The sequence below is a fragment of the Primulina tabacum genome, chromosome 7, assembly GCF_025594145.1.
Source record: "Primulina tabacum isolate GXHZ01 chromosome 7, ASM2559414v2, whole genome shotgun sequence".
Classification (NCBI taxonomy): Eukaryota; Viridiplantae; Streptophyta; class Magnoliopsida; order Lamiales; family Gesneriaceae; genus Primulina; species Primulina tabacum.
The window spans coordinates 26053714-26070903 of record NC_134556.1 but is presented as its reverse complement, the minus strand read 5'-3'; positions in this window follow the sequence as shown (position 1 = coordinate 26070903).

Below are 17190 nucleotides of genomic sequence, written 5' to 3'. Positions count from 1 at the left end.
CTTGTAATGTCTCTGTTGTTTTACCACATGTAAAATGAAACGTATGTGTCTCGCGTCGCCAACGTTCAACAAGCGCAGTAATCAAATGATTATCAAGAACTTGAGAGCCACATTCTAAAACTCCATAAAAACCCATATGATTTAAATATGCGAGTACACGCCTGTGTAAATAATTATCAGTATACAACTTCCAAATCAAATGGTCTCACCTCTTCACTTTGACAATATCATCAACTGTTAACGAAGACACGCTTGATGACATATGTGTCGCTTGTAAATAGAGGACACTGGGATCTTCTGGATTTCGATTATCTGCCATTCTGAACTATGCTCTAAATCTTCTCAACTTTGTCAAAAAAAATTTCGGTGAGGAATTGAGAAACCGATGAATGAGAGAATGAGAGAGTAAAGATAAGAGAATAAGAGAGTAAAGATAAGAGGAGGAAAGAATAGGAGGGAAGGAACAAAGAAGGAATCGGGTAAGATAAGGATTGGATGAATGGAGTAGGAACACGTAGCCGCGGTAGGATAAGGATTTGATGAATGGAGGGACACGTGGCGCTCCACGTGGGTAAGCGCGGACGCTGCTCCACGTGGGAGCGTCCGTGCTTACCAAGCGCGGGCGCTGCTCCACGTCGGCAGCGTCCGCACTTACCAAACGCGGATTGCATTACTTTTGCAAATCTTTTTTTTTTAAAATTAGTTTTGAAATAAATTTTAATATTTGAATTATTTTTAAAAAAAACCCGTTGTAATATGTTTCATTCCTCTTTTTCAGTTCATGTTTTCTCTATAAATATTTGGTATATAGCGGTATTCTTGACTTTTATAATTACCAACATTTGGTTTCCTTTCCTCTAAACAAATGCAATTATGGAACAATTTTTCTTGTGAGTTGTCTCTTCTTTTTCAAGTACGTTACTTAAATTTGATTTCAGGGATGAAAATGGAAAGAAATGCAGGAAAATAAAGATCTTTATGATGCACAACAACATTTTAAACTTTTGGATCTGAAATTTCATTTTTACATTGATTTTGCTCGATGTACCTAATTATGTGATTGTGTTGTCGACAGGAAACGAGCACACCGTATAGTTTTGATTCCATGGATGATTCTGTAGGAAGAGAAACTCCACAAAGTAATAATCTGAATAATCCAGACAACGGTATTTGGGGGGAAATATCAGAAATTTTGCAAATAGTTACTCCTCAAATGCGTACCGTGAATTTTCTCGAGAGTTTATAAAAGATTTGGAGAGGATAAGGTCATAGCCCAAAATCATTAAAATCATTTTATGCAGTACATCAAGTGTTTATGTAGTTGTTCCTCACTTTCTTATTTCTGGTTTCATCAATTTAGACCAAGAGCTATTCTTGACACATTTAGTAGGGTGAGGATTTTAGGGTCTCTACTTCTACAAATATGCCAGAACAGAGAAACTGTGAAAAATGTGGTTACATTTCCTACTAGGTGAGAATTCCTCTACCTTTTCCCTTGGAATTAAACAAGTATTTTTTTGCTGTCATGAAAAACGTCATTATGGAAGCAATAGTAAAAAAAAGTCTTAGTAGAATGTATACAGAAGATGTATATTAACGTTACATTCATCTGATGTATCCAGAAATGGTGTAAAGCTTCTGTATTGCGAGATGGGCTGAATCGTGGTTTGCCAAAGATTGGTATATCAAATTAGTTTGACCAGGCAAAATGCTTGCTCTCTATTTTCTTCAAAAGCTGTATGAGACAAGGGTATTCTTATATCGAAGGAGTTGAAATATTAAAATGGATTTGAAATGCACGCCTTCACTAATTATCTTGTGTGGTATGTTTAAATACCAAAAATCTTGTAAAAAAAATAAAGCATGTTCCAAATTGAAGTGTTTGCTTTAGTTTCTCTGCATTATTTTCTGATAATTTTTGAATATGTTTAGAATCTTGTACTAGTTTATCCTTTGCATTGGGGAGTTGTCCTATCGTTCAAGTGCTTTTCAAAGTATCTGGGATGTATAATGCACTAAATATTTATGATGCTTCCTGCTGCTGTGGACTCTCCATCATTTCAACAAAAAGCAAGAATATCTACATTGTCTTATATGGTGCAGAGTTTTGTCATGCGCAGTTGTAAGTGTAATTTTGACTGTCCTTTAAATAAAGTCTTTGTGCACTGTTTGTAATTACATTGTTTTATAATGACCTGTAATATGATTCAACCTCGTCAATTTTCAAATCTTTGTGAAAAATGCGTCTCCCATATGTGGGACACTATGGTCTATTTCAAAAGTATAAATCCTCCATTTCAAGGTAATTGATGTTGTTGTGCTGTTGAGACATTTCGGATACTTCTTGATTTTGTTCAAGTTATTTTCAGTTCTCTCTCTATTGTAGCTTTGATGCAAGGTCATTCTAGTGTTTTTTTTTAGCTCAACTAAATATTCGAAAAAATATAACCATAGTTTTTGTTTTGCAAAGCAGGATAGGTTCGAAACGATAAACACTTGGCAGCTTCGATCGGCGAAGAAAGAAAGCTTGAAAATATATGCATGTCTAGTTATAACTAGAGTTTTGGGTGCTCTAGACTTATTTTGGATCAAAATATTTTGGGTTATGACACGTTTATGTGGGCATTATTTTAGTTTTAATTTTGGGTTTGATTGTTTGAGGATGATTGTATGTCTTTTAGTTTTTATTATTTGTAATTCCAGGAATTTTTAATTGGTGTTTTATAAAATTATTAATTAAATAGTTCATTGTATATAAAATGTAAAAGACAGTGGTTTATCAAAAATTAACGACAACGGTTATAAAGCAAAACTGATTTGTAAACAAGGTCAACGACATCGGTTCTTACCTGTTCTTAAAATTTTTTCTTCTACTTATAACAACGGTTTCTATTTGTTGCGTAAATGTTTTTGTTCATTTCAGCTTTCTGCTTAGCAATCTCCTCTCTTAGACTCAACAAATCAACTGATTCATCAGTTTCAGCTTTGTTGTCTTTGGGATCAGTTTGCTTAGCTTTGGCTTTCTCAAATGAAAAACAAGTTTGTGATACTCATTAATCATTTAATGCAATGTGGAAATGAGCTCTTTTCATGAAAAATCAGTTGAACTGAAATCATGTAACGTACCGTACTTTTTACTACTTAAAATTTGCGGAAAAATTAAAAATTTTCTAAATTATAAAATAACTCTCGATTTCGATTTAAAATAAACCGTACATCTCAAAAGTAGATGCAACAAAAGATCTAAAAATAAAGTTTGACAAAAGTATTCGTTTAAAATCTCATAACCAGTAGCGTGAAATCAGAGTGTTTGACATTTCATAAAAACTTAAAAACTTGCGCGGTCCTCGGGTCTAGCCTCCTACTCAGTCCAAGCCAGCTCCTTGGTCCCCACCCCTAGTCTCCTCGAAATCATCCTCACCTGCATCGATCAAATCTAGTGAGTCTAAAAACTAAACACGTATAAACTGGAAGTAACGAGTAATACGTAATAAAATCACATGCAGCTTTAAAATAGAACATACATGTAACGCCCCAGATTTGATGACTGTCCTCACTGTATCAAGACGAGTCTTTCCAGCGTGCTTATGTCCTCACTCACACGCACCCTGGGAAACTTCCCAGGAGGTCACCTATCCCAAACTTGCCCCAAGTCAAGCACGCTTAACTTTGGAGTTCTTATGTGATGAGCTACAGAAAAAAAGATGCACCATCGTGATATGAGTAGTGCAAATCAAATCTTTTAAGCCCTCTTCAACTGTACAGTCCATTACATTGAACAGTCTCGGAATCCCTCTCATTCCCGTGTGGGTCGGTTCATTCATGTTCCCTCCACCTAGAAGCCTGCCAGGAGCCGCTCATTGTCCGTGCAACTGATGGCACCGGCGATCACCCCCGCCCTCTTCGGCCCCGGGTCTCACAATACATACGGGAACTTGAACTTGCATAAATAAACTTGAACATACGTACATACATACATATACGTGCCATAACATGAAACTTTTCTTAAACGTGCTTGCATACTTGTACATACTTGAACATACATAAACTTCATCATTTTGCGTAGAGGCATGTTTCAAAGCAAGTGACCCATAACATAAATCGCCTGATCAGACTAAACCACAATATTGGGCTGACAGGAAAAAATCCACTGTCACATACATGAGATCCTCGTTCATGCTTTAACGGGTGAATTGGTCCACGTTCATGCTTTAACACTTTCCAATCCTGATCTAAACTCGTTCATTATTTAACGGGGTGGATTGGTCCCTGGTCATGCTTTACCGCTTTCCAATCCCATACATAAATTGGTCACAAGACATTTAGCATACCTCAAAAACTTAAAATATTTTCTTTGCACGTCAAACATACTTACTTGGCGTTGAGGGATTCGTTGGATCTCGTTTGGGGCCACTGCTGCACATACTAACATGAATTTCAACACTTAATTTGCATAACTTAGACGTAGGTATTCTTGCTCCACCGAATTAAATAGATAGCTTATGACATTCTAGATCACTCGGGACTTGACCTCGTTAAATCATCGTACTAACCCATGACATCGAACCCCGAACAATCTCTAAAATGATGTGTGAACATTTCCCAAAAATAAAAAACATGAACTCACTATTGAAATTGAAAAGAAGAAAGAACAAAATATTTTTACAGACGGGGCCGCATTCGGGCGCTAAAACTTTACCGCTCGAGTGTCAGGGTCCGCGCTTGGGCATGACAAATTACCGCTCGAGCGCCGAGGTTATTTGAAAGAATACTCGGACGGAAAGAGTGGCACTCGGGCGGTAGGAAATTACCGCTCGGGCATCGAGTGAACTGGAAAGAATACTCAGACGGAAAGAATGACGCTCGGGCGGTAGGAAATTACCGATCGGGCGCCGAGTGTACTGAACTCGCGATGGCCTCTTAATACCCTTAACCAAAAATACGATTCGTGAACCAATCCATAGAGACTCATCCTAGGACACTACGACACTGACTCGACTTCATAAAACGTCACAAACGTTCCCAAAGAAACGAAGCACCACACGCAACGCAATAAAACCCATAAACTCAAATTTTAACACTCAAAATAGTTTTCACGACTACTCGTTCTCCCAAATGCCTAACGACGCAAAACAAAACGTCAATGACCTTCCCAACATCATTAACCACATACCTAAATGCAGCAGCGATCACCCGTCAATCCCCAACGAAGCCTGCAACCATAAAACTTCAAGAACACATCACTAGCATATATTTTCAGAAAACGCAGTTTCAGCAGTCCCACGAAAAACGTCATAACTCGCTCAGTTTTTATCCAAATATTTCGAATTTTATATCAAATCGAAGGTATCAAAAATTTCTACGATTTTCATATTGAAAGATTTCTCAAAATCGCGACCAAAAAATCGCAGTTTTTAAAAGAACAACAAAAAACGAGATTTTCAGATCTAGAAACGTTCAAAATGCAATCTAAACAATTTTCGCTCAAACTTTACACTTCACATATGTATTTTTACGCTTAAAAACAACGCAACACATACTATGACATGATCGACGCAGGAAAAATAGAATATATGTGTCTTATGATGTTTAACGTTACCGAAACGACGACTCTGATGCGGAAAGGGAGCGAGGGTTGATCCGGGACGATCGTGCAACGATTTTCTGGCAACAAAACTTACGAAAATTGCTGGAGAAATAAAAGGGGAGGGGCGGTTGCTCTTGCTCTCCAAGAACCCTAATATCCTTCTATCAAAATTTGAAATAGAGTGTAGGGAATTTTGTGTGTGTGCTTCACGTGTAGATAGATGTGTGTGTGTGTAGAGGTGTGTGTGCATGTGTTTTAATTTAATTAAGGGGAAGGATTGCTTAATTAGAAATTAGTAAGGCTAATAAAAATGTTAATAACATGCTAATTAAAATGTTAATTACTACTACTAAGAAAAGTCCCCTAATTTAAAATAAAGTGAACTTTTGCTAAACTTTAATAGTTTTAAAAATTCTAACATCACTAAATAAATAATTTAGGCTTTAAAAATGATAAAAATTAATGCCTCATTTAAAAGGCCCCATCCTTAACTTAAAAAAAATCAAATACCACATAAAATATGCCAAAATCGTCACCGGTCTCTTTTCCTCGATCCCGCATCCAATGATCGCCTTAAAACATGAAACTCGAGAAAATATTTTTAACGTGCATCACCTAACATTAAAATAATACAATTAAATAAATAATGCATCACTAAGAATAATTTTAATTTAAATAAATTATTTAACAATTTAAATAAATGCATGGGTTTTACGTGTACTGATTTTGGGCTCTACAAATCAAATACATGTTCACTGCTTGATTCCAGTTCTGCATCATTGGCCATTAAGAACTTCACTTCATCTTCATCGCTTGAGCTGCTCAAGTTCTCAGAATCTGATTCATCAGTATCAGTTTCTGCCCACTTGGATTTGTTTTCTTCAGCCAATATAACTTCTTGTTTCTTTTTTAATGATATTTTATCATTCTTATCTCTTTTTCTGTGCTCAACTGACTTCTTTCCCTTTTCAGTTAAATTCGACTATCCTTCTTTGGCTTAACGATGAAATGTCAAGTTTTTCCACAGTTGTAGCAAGATTTGGTTCTTCCTTAGATGTATTCTTTTGATATTGTCTTTGGAAGGAACCTTGATTTCTTCCCATTAATCTTCAAAATTTTTTAACGAATAATGACATGGTGTCATTACTCAGCTGTTCTACGGTCTTTTCAACTGAACCAGTTGGTTCCAGTTTCATGGCACTGAGAGCAGCTGTAACTGGTGGTGTTGAAGGTTCTCTTTCTCTAGTCTGTAGTTCAAATTCATATACTTTAAGATCTGCAAATAAATCGTTTAGTTCTACCTTGTTTAGGTCTTTCGATTCTCTCATAGCCATCATCTTAACATCTCATTCTTTGAGAAGACCTCGAACAACTTTCAACTCAACTTCTTTATTTGAATACACTTTCCCAAGTGCATTTAGTTCATTGATAACACTGTTGACTTGTTCGTCATATTCATTCATTGACTCTTCTCTCTTCATCTTGATGTTATCAAATTTTTGTACGGCGACTAAGAGTTTGTTCTCTTTTGTTTGCTCATTACCTTCGCATAACTGAATAAGTTTTTCCCAAATTTCTTTGGCTATTTTGCACATCTTGATCTTACTGAAGGTGATCTAGTTCAATGTTTTGTATAAAATGCCCTTCGCTACATTGTCCATGTTGTCTTTCCTCTTGTCTTCAGTTGTCCATTCTTGTCGTGGTTTTTCAATGCGATGGGGTGCTCCTTCAGTTATGGCGATAGCTGTATTTGATTTCAATATTTTCATTGGTCCGTCAGTTATGACGTACAACATATCATCATCTTGTGCAGCTAAATGAGCCTGCATTCTGATCTTCCAATCATCGAATTCTTCTCGTGAGAACATGTGAATTTTATTGAAAGACGACATGGTGATCAAATGTGTAGATATAAAGTATTCAAAAACAAGATTAAAACTTCTCTGATACCACTTGTTAGGATCGAATAGACGAGTGAAAGTGTTTAGAAGGGAGTTTGAATAAACACTTTCAGATTTTCAAATCTTTTTCGATGGGATGAATTAGTTTAGTGATAAACTAAATTCGAAAATCTTGTTGTCGATATCAATAAGTTAAAAAATATAATGCAGAAATAAACCGACTAATAGATTGAATACTCAAAGAATAATTTAAATAATGAGCACTGAGATTTTATAGATGTTCGGAGACTTCAAATGCTCCTACGTCACCCCTTCTATCACAAGAATATGATTTCTATTCACTAAAAGACTTTGATTAATTACAGAAATTGTAATAACCCACTTCAATTTGGTTTTAAACGCTACCAAACTGAAACTCTTAGTATCTTTACAGTTTTGTCAGTATGCAACTGATATTCTTTTCTAAGCACAATTGATCTTAAAAGATCGAATACAACAAGAGATGTGCTAGTGCTTTTGCTCGAAAGATAGCCTGAAATCTATGAATATGTTTGTTAAATATGAGTTTTTTCGTAACTGATCTTGTAAGCTTGAATTCAAAAATTCGCCCAGAATGAATGTGCGCAAAAACTCATCTTCTCAGCTGAACTCCACGACTATTTATAGGCTTTGCTTCCAAAGGTAATATTGAATGCATTCAAATGACTTATATCCTTTGATTTGTCCTTTCTGAATGTGTCAACATTCTTCTGACAATAGTACATTGCAGCGTTATGATATGCGGCGCTCCCACTACAAGTTACAGTTTTCTTTGTACAGATTTTCGGTTGTTGGATACACTTCAGTAGATGATGTGTCCAACTGACTATTAGTTGAGTATATAGCCGATTAGTTGAGCTGACTGTATAACTGAGCTCTCTTGACTGATAGTTCACTTATCTTCAATAATTCAGTTAGCTTCGATCAGTTCGATTGCCTTCGATTATTTACACATTAATTTCAGTTCGATCAACTTCAGTTTAAGAGATTTCATTTCAAATAAGTTCAGTTGAGCCAATCAGTTCTGCAATCTTCAATCGCTTAATTTGTCAAACTCCGAAATTCCTATTCCAACAATTTTGATTTAACTTATTCCATGGAAGACGAACCCATTTCAGGATTTTTCTGACTGATAGAGTCATCTGGACTCTTAGGATTTCTTTCTGCTTCTTCCTTGGATAACGTTGTGACAGAGTTGCTGAGTTTCTATGAGAAGAGTTCAGTCAGTGAATAAGGGAATATTATTATGAATATCAAGGGGCGCTCTATGCTGATTGAAGAGGGTTGCTTTGCATCTCTGTTCCAGCTACATTCAGAAGGAATCATTAATTTTCCAGCATCTCTACTATTGTTTTGGAGGATATGAAACCGAAGTTCTCTACGTTCGGGAAGGCTGTGAAAATTTCAGATGCTAAGAAAGAATTTAAACTGGAGTATCAGTTGCTGACGGATGTTGTGGCCAAGGGTTTGATTGCTAAGGCAGGTTATTTGCTGCCCTAACCGTTGAAAATTTTCTTGTGATGACAGCCATATTGAAGGGAATTAAGATCAACTGGTCTGTTATTCTGTTTAATACTCTGAAGAATATGGTTCAAAACACCAGACAATCCTCTTCAATTTTGATGTCCAGTTGAGTAAAATTTTTGAGGATTCTGGAATTCCTCTAAATACAACTACTCTCCACAAGCTTATGATGCTCAATTCACAAGGCATTTTGGCTTTGACATCAAAGGACCAAGCCATGACTATTTCACCTAGTTGTCTCTTCAATGTGAAGAAAGAAATTGGAGAATAAATGGCTCAAGCTAAGAAATTTAAGGCTGTGAAGAGCAAAGTAAGTTTAGCTTCCAAGCCAAAAGCCAAGTGGAAGATAATCACTTATGTAAGTGATTATGATAAGGTACCTTCTGCACCATTTAAGAAGGCTAGGATAACAAAGACAAAATCGGTTTCTACTCTTGGCAAAATAGCCCCTTTGCTTATTGAAAAGGAAAGTGAGAAGAAGAAGATTGAGGCTAAGTAAACTGATCCGAAATTGACCAAAACTAATGTCAAGGTAACTACTGCTAAGGAAACTGATAAGGAAGTTTCTGATAAGCCGGAGAAGAAAGTTTTTGGCTCAACTGAATTATCAATCATTTTAAACCAAGAAGTTCAGTTGTCAACTGAACCAATTGAGGAAGTATCACTGATCAATGTTGATGAAATTTAGAAAACAAGAACTGAAATCATTTCAGAAGTTCATGAGAAAGAAGATGAAAGAAGTGATGTAACTATAATGGAAATTGAGGATCCAACCACAGAAGAATCAGTTCAAATTGCTAATGTTTAATTCCTGATAAATTTGGCATGTGTGGATCTGTGAGGAACCAGCTTGCTCTGAACACATCAGTAGTTGAAGAGTCTATTGCAACATCAAACCAAATTGACATTCAAGAACCTGAAACTGAAGTGGTAAAGACAGTTAAACAAGTTGATATTGTTGAACTGAACAGTCAATTAATCATCTTTCTTGATCCAAAAGCTCATATTATTTCTGAATCACTAGAATTAGAGCTTGTAGATGATTTTCCAATGGATAACATTCTTTCAAATATAACTAGAATCAATGCTCTTCTTTCACAAGTCAAGAGAGGTCAAAAACTAACTGAAATTGATTTTGAGAATCTCAAAGTAAAAATGTTCAAGGAACTCTAGTTCTATCTAAAAATGTCAACACATTGTTTATCCATCTAGATTCCATGAGAAAGAATTGTGCTTCAACTTCATAACTGTATAGTTATCATGATGTTCTTACACAAAATATTGATCTAGTGCATGACAGCTTAAATTCGAAGATTTCAGTTCACACCTATCTTTCTACGAAGTTCGATACTATGTCAGCCTAGATGACTTCAGTTGTACACATTAGGAAAAGATATGTGGCTGCCCCTGGTATTAACAAAAAAGGGGAAGACAAAAGAGAAGACAAGGATATTGAGTATAAGTCTGAATCTGCTTCAAAGAAGTTAGAGAAAAAGGGTGAAGACAAGGAACATAGATGATAATTGTTTTTTTTATTCTATCAGTTTTCACATGGTTTAGTTTATCTATTTATCAGTTTAGAAGCTATCAAGTATAGAGATGATGCAGTTAGGAGGGAGGGTTGAATAAACACTTCGGTTTTTGATATCTTTTTGGATATGAATCATTTCTTCAAGAAACTGATCCTGAAATCTTGTATGACAATATCAATCAGTTAACTATTAGTAGTGCCTAAACAAACTGAAAGATAGATTGAATATTATGGCTAAAGTATTTTGATAACTGAATGAATAAAAGATGGACACAAAGAGTTTTATGAATGTTTAGAAACTTCAACTGTTTTTTACGTCACCCCTTCGATATCAAGGATATGAATTCACTAAAAGACTTTGATTGATTACAATGAACTGTAATAATCCACTTCAATTGGACTTAACAATGTCAAACTGAAACTCTTAGTTTTTCTTATCAGTTGATAAATGAATAGCTCAAATAAGTAGCCTGAATGATATGAATAGATCAATGAGGTGTGAGGTAGAATTTACGATTTGAAAACTAAATAAAATTGAAAGTGAATCGCAACTGAATGATTTGTTCCCGTTGTAGTTGTTCATGTATTGTTAACCTCTTCTCCAACTGAACTCAACAGCTATATATAGTCTTCAATTTCAACGGTCATATTGAATATATTTAATTATTAATATCCGTTAAATCATATTTTAGTCCATGTCAATGACTTGTTCTGACAGATGTACGATGAATCAGACTGTTCTGCTTTATATATCTGCTCTGCTACTTATTATCAGTTTATCTGTAAGATTCAAATTGCAACTGATGACGTGGCTAACTGATCAGGAGTCAAACTGGTTGACTGATCAGTTCAGCTGGACGAATCAGTTCTAACTTCAGTTTGAACATTCCAGTTCAGTTTTTGATTAAGCTATACCAGTTTTGCGAATAACACACTCAAATCTTCAGATCTGGTTTCAGTTCGTCAATCTTCGATTCATCAGTTTGAGACTTTCATAAAGCATTTGAGAACTTTAGTCTGATTACTTCAATTCTATTTGGTCCACTAAACTGGTAAGTCTCCTTCAATTCATTCAGTTACGTTCTTCTAGATTAGATATTGGTTTACTCAAGGTTTTCTGATCACTTACTGGTCAGTTTGTCAAACTCTGAAACTTATAAATTTTAACCAATTTCCCCATTTTAATGTTTGACAAAACTTAGATTCATGAATTGTTTCACTGAGTTATTTCATATTCTTGATATTTACTGATTTTCTGATACTGATTGTAGATAAGATAAATCTTTAGAAATGTATAGATTCGTACAAAATAAGATAGATTTTCATTAATTTTGAAATAAGTACATATTCGTACAAACATTTCAAATAAAAAGTTATAACATATGCGCAAAAGCTCCTCAGATTATATAACTGATGCGAGACACTTGATAATTTCTTGATTTTCTTGTCATTTGGTTTGTCTGGTTCACTGTGCTTCTTACTTGTCTCTGCTGTCTTCTTCTGTTATTCCTTTTTTTTGTCAACACCAGCCACAACGGAAAAGAGAAGGAATGTTGAATTGACTTGAGCAGAACTTCAGCTAACTGATTTTGTACAAAATCAATTTTCTTTGATAGGCTTGTATGCACAAAATCAATCTTGTTGCTTGAGTAGATCCTTGGAGATGACCATTTTAGGTGTCGTAACTGCTTCTCTTTTCATCTTTTCAACTGTTAAGAATAGAGCAGCGTCCTTTGTCAGCTTCTTTAAGTCTTTCATAGTATGGTCTTTGAGAGTGTTTGACTTATGGAAAACAGCAGTTGCGTAGACTTTACTTGTGAGACTGATGCATCCAAGATCTTGTAAGCTGGATAGTATGCTGTCAAGCATGATGTCAATCGCAATTGGCAATTCAGGGGAGAATTATTCAGCAAAAGTGAAACGTCTACTAATTTTTAACTTTAAAATTGTACTAATTTTTTTTAAAGCATAAAATTCGAACTTCCCATTTAAATTAACTCGAAATTTCTGTCATCCAAAATAATTTAACATTTAAAAGTTTAAAGTGCGCAAAATCCTTAATTCGTCAATAACAAAAATCATATGTCAACCATTAACATGATAAACACTAACTTCGAAATAAAGCATAAAAAAAATCTCTAATAAATCATTATCAAAATCTTTAAAGCTTCAATTATCAAGCTAATGCGGAAAATAAGTGTCCCTCGGGACTGTACTGCCGGCCTCGATCCACTCAAGCATCAGTGCCTCCCTCAACCTCATCATCACCTGTAACATTCAAACCTAGTGATTCTAATGACTCAGCACGTTATAAACATTAGTAACAAATAATACATATACAAGCACATGAATAAAATCATAATTTTATTCAAAATAAGCTAGCATAAATTTGTAAGCATAATTAGATCATAAATCGTAAAGCTTCCCATCATTTATCATTTTGGTTGGAGTTTGATCCTTGAAATTGACTAGATGTATCCTCTGGTCGATTGATCAGTCTTAGCTCACCCATTGCGCATAGGGACAGGGCACTAGACACCGACGCAAAATGGAAATACGATCGTCGGGCTCCCTCTGAGGCCTTCTCCCGTAAACGAGCTCCCTCTAGGGCCTTCTCCCTCAAGACAAAATTCTTATATACTATCCTTTATGTCACAGTCAATTCACATCCTTCACAATATTTTTCCTTTTTTATTTATAAAATATCGTTATCCTTACCACATTTGTAAAATAGCATTTTAATAATAAAAATTTCACAGTTTACCATAAATCATAAAATCTCTTATTTTCATCATAAATGTTTTAAAATATCATTTAGCATGCGTTATGATTCTTCGAGACACTGCCAACCTTTTTGTACTATCCAGATGTAAAATGGCTCTTTTGCCCCTACACTCAAATTTCTCGGTTTATAATTTTTCTCACTTTTATTGACTCAAGATTATCTCAAATATTTATTTAAGCTTAAATTTGACTTCTAATATTTTTATTCAACGTAAACTTGAACTTTTTGATTTAATTTCTTAATTACTAAACTGTAAAGCATTTTAATCCTGAATAAATTCAAAACTTAATATTTTCTTCTCAATTTTTGAACATTTCATACTTAAACTACCCTCACGAACCATGAACCAACCCTTGTGGACCACGGTTCGAGTCCTTACCTCTATTTCTTGCAAATTTTGAACCCTAAACCCTAAGTCAAGCCATGTCTCCCCCTAAGCCCGAGCCAACCCCGAGCCACCATGGACCAAAAAATTCACAGACTCTCCTTGGCATTAACCAACCTAGCCTAGACCCGCGCCGAACCAGCCCAAGCCCCTGCCAACCCGCGCACACCTATCCTCCCTTATCCAAGGTCGCGACATTTTTTTTTCTTTTCTTTGAGCCATCACGTCCCAGCCACCTAGGACCCCAACTAGGACTCTACAAGACTCTACTGAACCAGCCCTAGCCAGCCCCCAGCGAGCCGCACGCCTCTCCTTCATAACCTATCCACGCGCAAGCCCTAGTTTCCCTAGGTTGGCCGCAGCTTCTCTTCCTTGCACGTCCATGCAAAAGCCCTAAAACTTCTTGCTTGAAAATTTGCGGAAAATTAAAATTTTCTTTTTAAAAGATCTTAAGTGGCCTCATTCATAAAATCACTGGTGAAACAAGTTCAATATTTCAAAATAATGCAGCGGAAGAAAATAAAGTTTGCCAAAAATCACAATTTAAAAAAAATATCCAACGACTGATAAAATGTTTGCGGAATAAAATAACAACTGCTGCTCTGAGGTCCTCGGGTGCCACTACTGCCGACCCAAGCTGGCTCACTGGTCCCCGCCCTCGGCCCTGGCCTCATCAGTACCTACAACAATCAAGTCTAGTGAGCCTAAAGACTCAGCATGCATATATCGCAGGTAATGAGTAAAAATGTGAATTAAAATATGCATGAGTTAACATATCATGTCCTGAGGCATGCTGAAAATAATCTGTACTGAGCAATTATAATACGTGCATAACTGAACTGATAATCACAGTAAAAAAAATGTTTGCTCCTTGGAGCCTGTACTGAGATAACTGGTAAAATTTTCTGTTGAGATTATGTTTTACGCCAGTGGCCACTGCACTAAGCTGAGCTGATCGGTAACTGGCTACCGGGGAGTCTGAAACTGAACTGAGCTGGCCGGTCACTGGCGACCGGGTGGTACCATACTGAACTGATCGGTTACTGGCGACCGTATAAAATAACACTCCCACATAGTGAATGAACCACAAGCCATATCGCATAAATCTAAAAAATAATCATTTTCTATTTAATGCACGTAAAATAATTAACTTGCAAAATGAAAATGTCCCGTAATTTTACCAACTGGATTGCATTGGATCGTCCCCAGGCTCGCTGCAACCTAACTGTGCTATGAAAAATATGCAATAGCTTAAACATGACCAACTACGCAATTTACGTTCAAAAGATGCGACTATGATGCCTAATGACTTCGCATTTAATCATGACTCCGAGCCAACCTGAACCGACACCGAACTGACGTATAGTCATGATTAAAATACGCTGAAAAATCATAAAATAATGCTCCTAAAATGATAGGGTCGAAATCTAAGTGGAATGGAGGCCAAAAAACGAAACGCTCTTTCGAGAGTCAATTTGGCACATCGCACCGTAAATTCTCGTACGACCTCAAAAATGATCCAAATGACAAACGGTCAAAAACATGACCTTCCTAACTCAATGAGGCACTGTCCAGTCCAAGGCCATGGGCTAAAAGCCAACCAAGAACTCGATTGAGCCACCAAACCGACACAGCAACTTGCTGTAATTTTCCAGCAGCTGTAACCTTGCTTGCATCGCGTCGTTTGCGAAACTTTTGGCCATTGGGGCTTGAACCACCGACCAAATCCTCTCCACAACGTCCCAAGGAATGATTCGAACCATGGCTAAGGGCTTTTGGCCAGCCATAGTTTGCACCATTCCAGCAACAACCGAAAACTCATACCGAGAATGCTTTTGTATGCGTGTGTAGTGTTTTGCTTCGATTGATGTCTCGTGTCGTTCCAGTGGCCATTTGATTGACCATGGCACATCTAGACATCTAGGGGCATGGTATGAACCAGTGGCTAAGGGCCATAGGCCAAACAAGATCCACATCAAACCACACAATTCGAAAAACATGTTGCTGTCAAAAGAAGGGAAACCGAGAGGGGAGGGGCTGTTCTTGTTGTTTATTTAAAAACCGATGAGCCATGGACCAAGCCACCAAAAGGGCGACTTAGTCACGTCTTAGACATGCTAGGGGAGTGATCCAACAATGGCTAAGAGCCCTTAGGGCAGCCAAGATCAGATCCAACCCCTTGACATAAAAACTGAAATTTCGAACACCAATCTGCGCCTATGGGAAACTTGCTGTCATTTCGGTTTTCCAGCAAGCATGGGGGATGAATGAATGGGCCAACATGGTCCTAATGCATCCTATTACATGTATATAGGTCGCCTTGGGAGCCTGGAGTCGATCCCTAACCTGAAACCACCAAAACTCAGAAAAACGTGAGGTTGCCAAGGAAGGTGCCGAAAATCTGCAAGTATTTTCTAAAAGTTCTTTGATAAATATTTCGGTTTTCATGATAAAAATCATGCACATGTGATATTAAAAATTCAGTATATGACTTGATTGAGGTTTTGAAAGAAATCTAGACATGCCTTGATTCGTTTGATGGAAAAACGAAAGGATGCGACGACTCGGCGCGGAGGAGACGGAGTGACTAGCTTCTCTACCTTTCTTGTACTCGATTTCTCTCCCTTATTTTCCTACTGGATTCCCACGGTTCTTAGCTTAAAAAGTTCACTCAGATTTCGAAAAAAAAGAGAGGGGAAAAATAGGTTAGGAAGGTGAGGAGAAAGGGTGCAAGATATAAGGAATGAATCAAGACTAAGTCCACTCTCCTTTGAAATTTGAATTGTGGTTTGCTATCAAATCTTCTTGGAAGCTTCTAGGAGGGGTGGCCGATTATTAGCTTGTTTTCTAGTCTAGGATATGTCCATTAATTAGTTAAATTGTGCTCCCAAAAATCCTAGAATTATCCTACAACTTACATGCAAAGAAACGGTCAAAAGGTTGATGAGTTGGCAATTGAGTTGCCTAGCAACTATGGGGCCGAAATTATGCTAATAAAATGAGTGGGAAGTGTTGGTTATCTAGTCAACTAATAATCCTTGAAAGCCTTACTAATCCTTTAAATAATTTAGTGAGCTAACCCCTTAATTAAATAACTTAAATAGATTCATTTCTTAATCACCTCAAATAATTAAATTAAATCCTCAAACCTCCCTTTCTAACTTAAATGAACTTAGTTGCTAGCTAAATTAACTTCTGGAAATATTTATCAAATCTTAAATTCTATCTCAAAACTCCAACTCCGGTCCGGCCTCACTGAAATAACTGAAATGCTAAAAATCAAACTACTGAACTGAAATAATAAAATAATTAACTTCAAAGAAATGCATTTAAAATAATCATGCAATGAAGTCAATTAAATGTAAAAATCTAGAATTATGCATGGCTTATACGTAGACTGATTTACGGGTTCTACAATCCTTCCCCCTTTAAAAGAAA